Consider the following 14,375-nt stretch of genomic DNA (forward strand, 5'->3'; position numbering starts at 1 on the left):
GGATCAGAGGCGTAGGGAGTACAACTGTACCTTGGATCAGCGGGAGACTGATTGGGGTTCAACTATAGTCCAGTCCGAAGTTAGCTTGGAGTAGGCTAGTGTCTGTAACGCCTTAATACAGTGTGTATTCAATCTGGACTAGGTCCCGGGGTTTTTCTTCATTTGCGGTTTCCTCGTTAACAAAATTCTGGTGTCTGTGTTATTTCTATTTCCGCATTATATTTGTTTATATAATTGAAATAATACAGGTTGTGCGTTTGAATCAATCAATTGGAAATATGACCTTTGGTTGTTGATTGATATTGATTGATCCTTGGACATTGGTCTTTGGTACCGTCCAAGTTATTCCTTGTGTTTGATTATATACTCGTTGATTTCTATTAGCTTGAGTGAATCAAAACAAGAGAGAGATATTAACTCCTTGAGATACTTTTACCTAGATTGAGTCTGACTGTCTAGTTGATTCTCTAGTAAGTGGTTCGGAGTTAGTCCATACAGATTGCTAATCGAAATATTGGGTGGTGTTGTTAGGCTCCCGCTTTTTCAATTGGTATCAGCGCAGGCAAACACGTTTAATACCTTACAAGTCTGTGTTTGTAGCGATATGACTCTATGGATAGAGGTGCTATCTCTATTAACGTACCACCAGTCTTCGATTGCTCTAATTACTTATGGTGGAAAATTGTTATGCGATCTTTTCTTCAAGCACGTGATTTTCAATCATGGGTATATGTTTTTAATGGCTATGATGCTCCCGTTGTGGCAGTTGGAGATGTAAACGTTCCCAAACCTATTGGTGAATACACACCTGCTGAGATAAATGCTGCAAAGCAAAATTCCGACGGTTTGAATGCTATCATACATGCCATTACCCCAAATCTTCAGCACCATGTGTCTAATTGCACTCGGTCTAAAGATGCTTGGGATATCTTAGAAACCGTATTTGAAGGTAACTCCAGTGAAAAGGAAGTCAGGCTTTAAAACCTTAATTCCGATTGGGAGAACCTTCGTATGGCAGATGAAGATACATTTGATGAGTTTAGTCACAAAGTGTCTGAAATTTTTAATGCATCTTTTGCATTGGGTAAGACTATTCCTGAAAAGGACATTGTGACGAAAATTCTCAGATCGCTGCCATCTAAATACGAGTCTAAGAAGCATGCCATCGTTGAGGGAAATAACCTTGATAATCTTTTCATAAATACATTGGTTGGAAAGCTAAAGATCTTTGATCATGAGCATACATCCAAAATCGGAAAGGATGTTGTCTTTAAAGCACAGAAGTACACTAAATTACTTGATAAGAGTAAAAGTGTTTATGTCTCACTACAAAAATGTCAACTTTTAGCCACAGGCTTCTTGCCACGGATTCACATTAGTCGTGGCTATTGATGACATATTGCCACGACCTAGCCTAAGGCGTGGCAGTAGACTGTTCATTTGCCACGGCTTGCAGAGTATTTGCTTCGGGCTGAAAGTATACCTATATTTGTATGTTATGAACGTGTTAATAGAATTTTAGTCACGGCATAGTAAGCCGTGGTAACTGGTGGGCGTTTAATACGGCGAATCGTGGCCATTTCCTCCTATCAGGTCCCATTACCATCGACCAACATAAAAAAACCTAAAAACGTAGCTCTCTCTCCTCCTCGAGGGAAGAAAAAACCTAAGGTCGTGTTTGGTCCCTTGGAAATGCCTATCCTAGGTTGGGTTATCAAGAAAATACATTTAAATTATGTTTGTCTTGTTCTAATTCTAGTCTAGGATATGAACAACTAAATCTTCCTTGATTTTAGGAAGCTAAAAAAGCAAGGTTATGCTATTCTCCAAAATAGCCAGGATACCAATATCCTTGCCTGGGTTAGACGGTTATAAAGGTAGTTATTTTAATTAATCAAAATATTTTCAATATTTTTAATTTTATTGTTATGTTTTATTTTTTCTCCGACAATTTTATCCGTAATACATAATTATTTTATAAAAATACATATTTAAAATATAGAGAGACAAACATAATACATGATAAACCCGTGATGAATATAACGAAAAAACAAACATCATCTTTATTAATACATCTTGAGATAATCCTACTCAAGTTAGAGAAAAAAATTCCCTAGCTAAGCTTTATGTAATCAAAGCTCCCAAACACGGCCAAAATCTAAACTTCAATACTTCATGTCGACTCCATTGTTCCAACCTACTAGAGAATCATTCTCACCTTGTTATCAATTGTTTTCTTATGAAATCCTAAATCGTGTTAACCAACTTAACCTTAAATAACATTAAAATCAAATCAAAACTGAAATTATTCTGAGTTTCCTCCTTTCTTCTTCTTTTTCTTCTTCTTCGACGATAACCTGGATAATGATAATATGGTGTTACAAACCCTAGGTACTGAAATATCGTATGGTAAAGGATATCTCCTTCTCTGTTTGCTTCTCTTGAAAATTCTAGATTTTCCAATTTTATGTCTGGGAATTTAATTCCTTGTTTATTGTGATTTTGTAATTCAATTTTGAAATCTAATTTGTATTAGTTTAATTTTTCTAATTTAATAGATATGGGATTTCGTAATTCCTGGAATTGACTGCTATGTGGAGTAGATGAGGAAAGGGAAAATAAAATAAAATAGAAGTAGGTCAATGAAGTGGTGGTGGTGGTTATTCTTAACTTCATCAGAAAAAGATGAACATCCTAAAGATTGATAGGAACAGTTTTCTAGAAGGATTACTGGTATGGGTTTTCATTTGTGTTATTCATCTACTGTATGTACTGATGGGTTACTCTTATGATTTACACTGCTTTTGCTTGTTGTGTTATATTGATAGAACATAGACACTGTTATTATGCAGTGTAACTAGATTGGGATCTACTGAGGTTATATACAGAATGTTTCTAGGTAATGTAGTCTCAAGCATTTCAGCAGGGTACATACACAAATTTGTTTTATGATCAATTTTCATATGGTTCATTGTTGTATATTCGTGTAGAAGTATAACTGTGACTGGATAATACTCAATTATTCACACTTATTGAATATATGTTGTTGTCTAAAAAGAAAAATTAGTTGTTGGAGAATGAAGCAACTTTGTATACTTCTGCAGTTTTCTTTCCATTGTTGCTTTGATAATTCGTTTGTGATTCTTTTTTTTTATTCTTATGCATGTTGGTACGAACATTTCATTCAGACTTCCTATTGTATTCTCATCTTCGTTCAAGATTTTGTTCCAATAAATTGAAAGCTGCACTAGATGAACCATCACTAGCATAGTTACATGCGGCATCGATAGAGAGAGTTGTGTTGGCATCCAGACAGAGTTATGGAATCTCTGTTATACCGTTTTCTTGAAGTTGCAAGATGTGAAGTTGATGAAATTGAAGTGGCACATCATCTCCGAAGTAACTCTGTGGGAACTATAAGAATGTTCTGGGCTTCTTTCCTTTCCTAGCTTTCTTACTTCTTAGGAAGTTGTAGCTTTTGTATCACCAAAAGGTCTAAATTTTTGGGTTCATTTTAGAGATCTTCTTATCAAGGGGAAGGACAATCACATTTGAACTTCTTTATCTCTTAATAAGATCGTCTTATAGTTGATCTGAAATTCCAGATGCTCATAGGAGTTTGGTTGGATAAGAACGATTTTATGAAGCAAGGCAATGAATACAGGCATGAACTGTTTCAGTTTGCAATGAGTTTCAAACATTTCGTAACTCTTCATGATGCTTCCAACTTATCTTGTTGCAGGTTTTGGTCGAATCGGTGACTGAGTGAGTGAGTTTGGAAAATTGGTGGTTGATCCAAAAACCAATGAACTTCTGCACTTCACGGAGAAACCCGAGACATTTGTATGTACAAGGCCCAAAGTTCGCTGACTTTTTTGATCATATTTAAGTGATACAGTGTTTTAACGATTCAAGTGGTTGGTTCTGTTTTCTCTTCATAATGTATTTTAATAAGCAGATGTACTCATTCGTTGCAGTATGAATTTGTATTAGGTCATGTTATTGAGTACGTACAATAATATGGTCTTACTCATCTCTAATCTTCATTTCGTATTTACAGCTAATCTCCGACGTGTATCCAGCTTTCTCTTCAGTTTGCAACAAAGTAAGATTTTATTTCTGCTTCTCGGCTTTCATTTCTAAATATTTTCATTTTGTTGAAGATAGTACTTATATTTTTTGGTAATGGTGCATCACTTTGCATGCATCAATATCTTACTTTTGTGAGCTTTCAGTATTAGTTAATCAGGGTTCTTTTTTCTTCCCTTTCTTGGGACTGCATTTGTTATGTTTTTTTTTTCTAATGATTATGATGTCAGGTATATGCAAAAATAGTTGTATGATAAGTCTTATTATTACTGTAAAACGAGAAAGAAAATTTTATGTTGTTATAATCATCATCATTATATATAGGCGGCAAACTTGAACTAGATTTAAATATATGCCTGAATTTTAGGAGTCCATGGCTATTAATGGCTATAGTTAACAGGAGCATGTACCAGTCTCATGTCGGAATGGTGGACCTGGTCCTAAAATTGTAGAACAAAGTACCATGATTATCCCCATGTGAAAAGGGTGGTGTGGCTACTTAAATTGTGTTGCTCACCGAACTAGCAAGACCAGAGGTTAGTTATTCCGCCTTCAATTTTCAGGTCCAGTTAGTAGGTAATTACTCTGGATAACTAGGTTATCCATCATGTAGCCTTGGTCATGATATTAACTACAAAAGCCCTCTTGTTAGTTACGGCGACCAGAATGGTTACTGTTACTATTTGAGTTTGAAGTCATCAACATCGACATAATTGTATTCTTGTTAGATTTTAAACTCTAGTTCCTAGGTCTTGATCATGTAAACAGATTACGTTCGTGTTAATGAATCGATCCAAGCTACAACATCGGATGGTAAAGACAAGTTTTTCAGATTACTGAGACACAACAGAAAGCAATGTTTATAGGGACATGTCTCATGTCCTTTAGTGTATGTAAACCCTCATTATCGATAATCTTTTTTGTAATGTGCCGATGTTTGACTTTTCCTTTTTTACTATTGTTTTGCATCCCAAGTTTGTCTTATCTCAGTCTCCGAGGAGAAACCAAAGGAATCTGATCGCTCTGGCATTGAAAATTTGATTACTGTGCTTTAGATCTTATTGTGTCTGATCTTATGACCTGTCTATATGTTTATCTTTAATCTTCATTTCATATTTACAGCTAACATTGAACGTGTATCCAACTTTCTGTTCAGTCCGCAAAAAGTAAGGTTCTTTCTGCTTCTCAACTTAGATTTCTAAAATGTTCACTTTGATGAACATAGTACCTTTATTTTTTAGTAATGGTGTATCACTTTGGACATATCAATTTTAGTTTTGTAACAAGCTTAGCTTACTCTGAAGCTATGAATGACTAATGAGTCATGTTCATTCAACAGGTGATTCCCTACTGATTTTATAAGTCTGGATCAAGATATAAGTAAACTCCTATTGCTGGGAAGAGAAATAACTTTATACTTTTGAGAGTATATTTCTGGGAACACATCAAAACTCCTGAGTAGACCAATCTGCAAGTAAAGGAATGTTGCATCATCCATCTTTTGAGAGTAATGTCCAACGTTTGTTGGAAACTCTGTACTAGTCTTGAATTTCTGTTATGCTTAGGTTTTCATTGTGTTGGTTCCAGTGAAATTATGACCTTGTAATTCTTTTCTGAATGAATAAATGATGTTGGAATGATTGCAGCGTGATAATTTTATTTCCTTGTCAATCTGAATGAATAAATGATGTTGGAATGATTGTAGCGTAATAAATTTTATTTCCATATCAATTTGAAATTAAATGTTCGTTCCTAACAACATAATGGTAGCAAATAGCTGAACCAACAGCCACGTGCTGGTCAAATCCGTGGCAAATTACCACAAACTTGTGCATCCTGATTATTAATTTGTCACGATGTGAATCAGTGGCAAATGGCCTTGTATCAATAGGTACGGGACAAAAACCGTGGCTAGGATCGTGCCAAATAGTATTAGCCACTGGAGTATTTGTTACGGGAAGCCTGCCGTGGCAAATTATCTTTTGCCACGGATTTATGATCAATTGCCACGGTCTTTTGGCGTCACTAAAACTCAGCATTTTTGTAGTGTCTCTGAGGATGATCAGTCTGAGGGTGATTTTTCAGATGAAGATCTTGACAAATCAGTCTCCTTGATCACAAGACAATTTAGGGATCTTCTATTGAAGAGAAGTAAACGGTTTTCAAGAGACAAACCTAGGTCATCGGATAAACCTCACTATCGTGTTCCTCCTAAAAACAGGGATGATGACGAGGCTGATGACGAGGATAGTCCACAGTGCTTTAAGTGTAAAGGTTTTGGTCATTTTGCAAACGAGTGCCAAAATCGTAGAAAATACACTGGGAACAAAGGTCTTGCTGTAACACTTGATGAGATGTCTGAGATCTATGATTCTGATGAAGATAGGAAATCAAGTGTCGGTCTTCTATGTAAAAACATTGATTTTGATAGCTGTAGCAATACATATATCAATCTTGATAGTTTCGGTGAAGATAAGAAGCCAATCATGCTGGAAGAATCAATTGACCCAACCTTTGGAAACCCTGTCTGTAATGTTTCAGGATCTACCGTGTGTTTAGCTGCTGTTGCACCACAGATGCCTGATTATTATCCAAGATTGACGTGCTCGTTTTGTTTTCAGATGGGTCATGAACTATCAAGATGTTACAAGTACAAACATCAATTGAGGCACGCCAACAAACTTCAACGAAGAGCAAATCAGTTAGGAAGGAAGCTTAAACTTGCTCAGAAGACCGCTGAGGTATGTAGGATTTTATCTCCGTCTAAGAAGTTAGTTTCCAAAGACAAAACAAGACCATTTGAGAAGAAATTATGGTCAAATCACTTTGATAGACAGAAGTCAGAGGATTCCTCTCATGAGGAAAATGGTAGACAAATCATTGTTCACCACAACACAAATTAATTGTGTTGTTTGGTAAATCTTATCTCATGTGCCTGTTCAAAAGAGACAAGGTTGTGAACGCACATGCTTTAGGAAAAGTTTTCTTAGGTTTATTCTTTTCTGTCTATCAAATAAAAGGAAGGGTTATTTTCGACAATTCTACTCTTTATAGGGTTTAGAGTTGGACGTCCACGAACCTGTTTAAAGGTTTCGAACCCTACATTCCTTTTTCCTCTTTGATATTCTTTATATTCCAAGACTGCTTGTAGAAATTGTGAATTCCAATCACAAAAATCAGTTGGTTATAGCTGTTCTCATAAGCATCATGTCTTTGGACGGAAAGGATGTCAACATGATTGTTAAGCCATCAATCAAGGAAAAAGAAAAATCTTCAGTAATTCCGTTCTTGAAAAGAAAAAGGAGGAATACAAGAAATCCAAGGGCTGTCCCTTCTAACTCTCAGAAATTTTCCGTTGTTCTTGATGAGTTGAAGGAGGTAAGAAAGGAGATTCGTGATATAAAAGCTTGCGTTTTAAGATCTTTGGAAATTCAGAAAGCCCTGGTTCGACATCATCAGCCAAGACGGTTTGTTGATATTAACTCCTATCTTCACGAACCTTATGTACCAATGGCTGTTGACGACAAGGAGTTCGGGAATGATAAAGAATTTCTCAAAGATATTGTTTCCTAGTATGTCTTCTTTTTGGCTTGGAAGAATAACTAGTGCTTTGAATAGCGATGATTGTGACTACACATAGCTATCATTTTCATCTTCTTGTTTTTAGGTTTTTTGGTTTAAAATCCTAAAACTATTTGGAGGATGATGTTTTGCAATATTTTTGATTTTTTTATATTGCAACTTGTGATGGGATATTTTTGTTTACGTCCGTGAACTTTGTTGTCCCATATTTTGTCAAAAGTAAAAAGTCGTTCATGATCGATATTCATGTATTGGTTTAAGAATGAATAGACTTTTGACATATACAAAACTTAAGCCTATATTGTCAACCCTTGACGGAAGATAGGTTAAAATATTTTGTATCCAAGGATTATTGCTATTGCATATGCTTGTGCAAAAGAATGAATCCTTGTGTATTCCACGGTATAGATCTTCATTGATCCATCTTTTTGTATTATCGTAAGGCTCCGTGATGTGTCTTATGTTGAGAACGATACAACTAAGTTGATTATTCTTGATTAGATTGGTTGGTTGTTCCGTGAGGTACGTTATGTTGAGTATTTAGAACTAAATTAATCATCTCCTTGGTTATTTAGTTATTACTCCACAAGTTCCCTTGTGTTGAGTACATGAATGGTGGGCCCGGGAAAGCGTATGAAATTGAAGCGAAATGAAACGGGCCTACAGTAATACCGCAAGTGCACGGTCGTCAGATGTAGCTCGTGCAAGTACGGGTCGATCCACAGAGACTGGGGGTGTTTTGTAGTTTCTAGCTATTTTGGGCTCTAAAATTGCTATTGTTGGGCTTTGGGTACCAATGGATTTTGGTAACCAATGGGTTATGATTGTGCTTTGGGCCTTTGAATACTCTTGGAATGAATTGGGGTGTTGTCTTAATGAAATGAACTGAGCTTGGGCTCAGTTGGTTTTGTAGTGCACTAGGCTTTGGTTTTGAATTTGGGCTTGGGCTTAGTGTAGTGAACTGAGCCCTGGATCTCTAAACTTGATTCTGGACCTTTGCAAGTGCGTTGGGCTTTGAGTTCACAGTGGACTGGACTTAACCTTTTTGGGTTTCTGAGTGATTTGAACTTTTTGGTGTAAACTTGAGCTGTGCCTGTTTGAGCTAACAGTTTGGGCCTTAGCTTGAGCTAGGCTTTTGAGCTTTAAACAGATTACAATGGGCTTTTGTAAAACAAGGTAATGAATGCAGTAACAAGAACAGGAGAAACAAATGAGAAGAAAGAGCAAATAGTGGCAGTGAAGCTGTGATATTTACAAAGCAATGAAGATGGTAGTGAAATAATGAGACAATGGATGATAAAACAATAAACACAAGAAAACAGATACAAATACAAAACACAAAACAGGTGACAGTGACAGTGGAGAGTGATAGTGAAGAAAAGCAAAGGAAATGGTGAAAATGGCAGTGAAGATGGCAATGGAAATGAAGCAAAGAGAAAGAACCAAGGCCTAAGCCAAGGGCAATGGCAGGCAGTGCACTGATTTCAGTGCACAACAAGATGTGAAGTGCAAAAGCTAAATAAAACAGCAAGGAAAACTCAACTGAGCAAAAAGAATAACAGAATTAGAGTTGCAAGTGACTGTAAAAACAGATTGTGGGCTAAGCTAAGGCTTTGAATCCACCCTTGTGTCCTAGCCAAGCAATGTGATCCTAGGTTGAATTGAACATCCTATGCATACATCTAGAATGGGAGGAAAATCAGCTTGCTCACTGATATGCCCCTAGTATTGACTGTCTTTTGACAGCACAGTCAATCACAGGCATACCAGAGCACTAATTTCTTCCCATTGCACAAGCAAAACAGGCACTAAGGCTTCTAACCTAACATTCCACTACCTAACAGTCCACTAAAGCTTCATCTGAGCCTCAGCTAGTGAGACTTAGCTCATGACTAACATGCTAACACTAACATACATCATACAAGATAATTGAAACATGAATTCAAAAATTGAACATAAACATAACATGAACATTACACAGTGAATACCAAGAATAGAACATAAACAGAACAGCAAAGTTCTGGACACTGGCTAGTCCAGCATAAGCCAATTTCACACCCACAGTCCCCTTTTTATACCCAGACACCCAAATTAGGGTTTACAGAAAAATTCCCCCAAATCCCCAAATTGAACAGTGACAAAATTAGGGTTTATCACCTAATTCGACTAATTTAATCATACCCATGTTGCCACTGTTCTTCCTCATGCTCTCCCTAGCAGTAATTAGGGTTTTCTCGAAAATCCCCAAATTAACTGAAATTAAGGTTTGGGTTTTTTTTTTACCTTGATGTGACAAATCTCCTCAATTAGCATCGACCCATGTCTTCTCTGCTTCTCCTGGTGCCTTTCCCATACCTTGATTTCTTCTCTAGGTCACCTACTTCATCAACCTCTCACGCTTAGGGTTTCAGGGAAGAAACGTGAGAGATTGAGGGAATAGGGGGCTAGATAGTTAGGGGGTGATGATGGGTTGGTAGTTTAGGGATGATGTGAGACAGGTAGAGGTGGTGATGGAGTCAGAGCAGGTGGAGAAGGTGGTGGTGGTTCTGCAACTGTCGGGGTAGGGGAGAAAGAGGAGAAGTCGATGGAGAAGAAGGAGGGGGCGTTTGGTTAGGGTATAGGTATAGGATACTATTGTGTTGAGCAGGTGTAGAGGATTTTGATGTTTCGCGAAGATGAACCGTAGGATTATAGGATGATGGAATGATCCAACGGCGCGATGGAAATGGATGAGGGGAGACCGTTGGATGACGAGATACATCAAAACTGACGGCGAAGATCGAGGTTAGGTGTTGTAGTGTTAAGCGGAAGTATCGAGATTTGATGCGCAGGCAAAGAAGCGACCGTAGGATCTAAATGTGATCTAATCTGAAGGCTTGGAATCTAGGTACTATGGTGTTTTGCAGGGACTTCAGATTTTGATGAACGATGAAGAAGCGACCATTGGATGATGAGACGGATCCGATCTAACGGCTGAGAATGGAGGCGGGTATGGATATAGAAAATGGGTTTGGGTAAGGGTTTTGGGCCTTGGGTATGCCAAGCCCATATCTTCTTTAAGAACAATTCTTCCTTCTTGAGCCCATTCCTAGCTTTTTGGACGTGCGCTCCATTCTTTGCGTCTTCCTTGCGTAATTTCTTCCGGCTTTTCACTACTTTTATGCTCCGCAAATCATCCAGACTTTATTTGGTACCTAAAAATGCAAAATTAATTAAGAAAAATATTTATTCTTGAAAACAATGAAAATACAGAATATGGGATAAAATGTAGAATTAATGCACAAAAGATGAGTTAAATGCCAAGAAAAATATATAGAAATATGCACTTTTTAGCACTCATCAATGAACGATTAAGCCAATCACTCTCTTGTATGATTAACTTAGTCGTTGCTCCGTAAGTTTACTTATGTTGAGCACAATGAATTAAATTGATCACTTTTGTGGTTAATTTGATTATGTATTCCGATTGAATTATTCATGGGTTTACTTATGAATAATTTGATTGAGTGTTGGATATAAAAATCATTCTCATGGTTTAGGTGTCCAATAAAATCCTTCGTTTCTCTTGAAATTAAGGTCGCTCGTTGTTGTTCCCTTGGGAATGACATCTAATGGGGGAGAGTTCTTTTGAACTTGTGCTTAATGGTCATATCTTGAGGGGTGTGCGGCTGTGGAATTTTAGAGGGGTTATCTTGTATCTTTAAACTCCTTGATGAATGTTGTTAGCTTCGGCTATATGATTGCATCTAAAGAAGATGATGTGTGTTTCTTTCTCTCAGTCATGAAATGTCTCTTATGGAAATTTCATTATGATCCGGTTCTTGTACCTTTGCCAATTTTATTGAAAAAAAGGGGGAGAATTAATATGTAGTTCACACTACAAATACATATGGTTTTCGGATCATTGTGTAAGGGGGAGTGGTTTTCATGTGAGATGGAGTATTGACTAAGGGGAGTGATACATATCACCATAGTATTATTGTTAAAGTTGTGATACAATTGGACTTTGACAGTGTATATTAATACTATGACATTGTATAACAATGATCGAGACCGATGCTTTCCCATTGTTATAGTTACGGATCTTCAACAACGGTGATGCTAAACTTACAACCTTTGGGATCATTGGAGTACTTGGAAGTGACGAAGATTTCGAGGAATGTTGAAGATTAGACATGTGGAATAGGAGCTATTAAAGTTTCATTATCTTTTTTGTATTCCATATGTATTGATAGTTTTGTCACTAAAATTGACAAAGGGGGATATTGTTAGAGCACTGCTCGGTCAAACTCGCATGCGTTGCTATCTCAAGCATGTTTGTCAATGTTAGTGATCAAAACTATAAGTCTTGATTTCTTGATTTCAATCGGTTCTACCAATCACTAGGATCGGTTATACCTTAATATGGATTACTTGTGATCGGACACACAAGTTACCAGGACCGGTTACATCAGTTACCAGGATCTGTTACATCAATTACCAGGACCGATTACCATATACTCATGGTATTGCTTGTGATCAGTCACACCAGTCACTAGGATCGGTTACACCAATTACCAGGATCGATTACACCAATTACTAGGACTGGTTACACCAATTACAAGGATCGATTACACAACTCTTTCGTGATCATTCACACCAATTATTAGGATCGGTCACACCAATTACAAATATCGATCATACCATCTCAGGTGATTACTTAGGATCGGTTACACTAATTAATAAAACTAGTCATACCAAATCATAAATCAAGTATTGTGATTAGTTATACCAAGATACATAACAAGTTATGATCGGTTCTACTAACTCACACATATTGGTAATCCAAAGATATGCAATGAATAACAATACCAATAAGCCTAGCGATTTCCCTTTCGATTCATAAAACAAGTTCATGAATGTACTTCCTTTAAACAAAGGTAAACATTATTCCCTAGGATGAAATCTTCACCTTTATCCATACACATAATCACAATAGCATTCATACGATTATGTCGATGTCATATCTACGAAGTTCAAAAGATAAGCGTTATACTTCATAGTCTAATTCCTTAATACTATGATCATATGATCATGTCTCACTACTAGAGTAAAATATTCATTCACAGCTTCGCAGTTATGTTTTCAATATAGCACGACTTGAAAGATACGTTAGGAATGAAAAGTTCAAGTCAATATTACTAACCTCAAGAGGAAGGATGATGTCGTCGTTGTAGCTCGTTACTTGTTCATGTTCTTCAGGTCTTCGAGTAATACTTGTATGTCTCATATTTCAAGACTTTATAGGCTAACCTATACAAAGTTTTCTTTAGTACATAATGAAAAAGCGGGGGTACAACAAGCACACCCAATATTTCGCTTAGCAATCTGTATGAAAAAACTCCAATATACTTTTAAGAGAATCAACAAGACTCAATCTATAAAAAGTATATCAAAGAGTTATATCTCTCTTTCTCGATTCAATCCTTACTCAAGCAAATAGAAATCTGAGAGTCTAATTGAATACAAGAGACATCACTTGAACGGTACCAAAGACCAATGTTCAAGGATAAATCAATTTCAATCAACAACCAAAGGTCGGATTTCCAATTGATTGATTCAAACGCACAACCTGTGATATTTCAATTATATGACAAAATATAATGCGGAATAGAAATAACACAGACACCAGAATTTTGTTAACGAGGAAACCGCAAATGCAGAAAAACCCAGGGACCTAGTCCAGATTGAACACACACTGTATTAAGCCGCTACAGACACTAGCCTACTCCAAACTAACTTCGGTATGGACTGTAGTTGAACCCCAATCAATCTCACACTGATTCAAGGTACAGTTGCGCTCCTTACGTCTCTGATCCCAGCAGGATACTACGCACTTGATTCCCTTAGATGATATCACCCACAACTAAGAGTTTCTACGATCCAAAGTCGAAGACTTGAATTAAAAAAATTGTATCACACAGAAAAGTCTACAGAATAGATAAATCTGTCTCCCACAGAAATACCTACGAGTTTTGTTCCGTCTTTTGATAAATCAAGGTGAATAGGAACCAATTGATAACCCGGACTTATATTCCCGAAGAACAACCTAGTATTATCAATCACCTCACAATAATCTTAATCGACGCGGCGAAAGAAGATATTGTGGAATCACACTACTTTTCTATCTTGCCTATTGGAGATATAAATCTCAAGCCAATCGTTACGATTGTACTCAAAACGATAGAATCAGCAAGATCAGATCATACAACTACGAGAAAGTAGTATCGGTCTGGCTTCACAATCCCAATGAAGTCTTTAAGACGTTAACCTGGTTTACAAGAAGAAATCTAAGGTTAAAGGAGAATCTACTCTAGATAATACAACTAGTATCACACAGGAGGTGTGGGGATTAGGTTTCCCAGTTGCTAGAGTTCTCCCTTATATAATCTTTCAAATCAGGGTTTGCAACCAATGTTAGCTTGGTAACAAAGCATTCAATATTCACCATTAGATGAAAACCTGATTAGATTCAAGCTAATATCTTCCAACCGTTAGATCGAAAACTTAGCTTGTTATACACAAATGAAATGTACTATTTTGGGTTTATGTAACCGTACCCAAACATGAACATTTGTTGGTTCAACAATAGTTAACCAATGGTTATCCATATGAGCACTTTCATATCAACCATGTTCTTCTTCACCATAACTAGTTCAAATGAT

At 36.8% G+C, this 14,375-nt stretch overlaps 1 long non-coding RNA gene across 9 annotated transcripts; it reads left to right on the plus strand.

Annotated features, from left to right (window-relative positions):
- The first annotated feature begins 2,092 nt into the window (after positions 1-2,092).
- LOC113315103 lies at positions 2,093-5,726 on the plus strand. 9 transcript variants are annotated; one of them, XR_003342744.1, is made up of 7 exons: positions 2,093-2,391; positions 2,559-2,733; positions 2,836-2,899; positions 3,189-3,917; positions 4,061-4,105; positions 5,212-5,255; positions 5,429-5,726. It is a non-coding gene; the product is annotated as an uncharacterized LOC113315103 (long non-coding RNA). The 9 variants fall into 9 exon arrangements; XR_003342742.1 differs by having other exon boundaries at positions 2,853-2,899; XR_003342743.1 differs by having other exon boundaries at positions 2,559-3,493; positions 3,606-3,917.
- The last annotated feature ends 8,649 nt before the right edge of the window (positions 5,727-14,375 follow it).

Source organism: Papaver somniferum, chromosome 10 (genome assembly GCF_003573695.1).
Source record: "Papaver somniferum cultivar HN1 chromosome 10, ASM357369v1, whole genome shotgun sequence".
Lineage (NCBI taxonomy): Eukaryota > Viridiplantae > Streptophyta > Magnoliopsida > Ranunculales > Papaveraceae > Papaver > Papaver somniferum.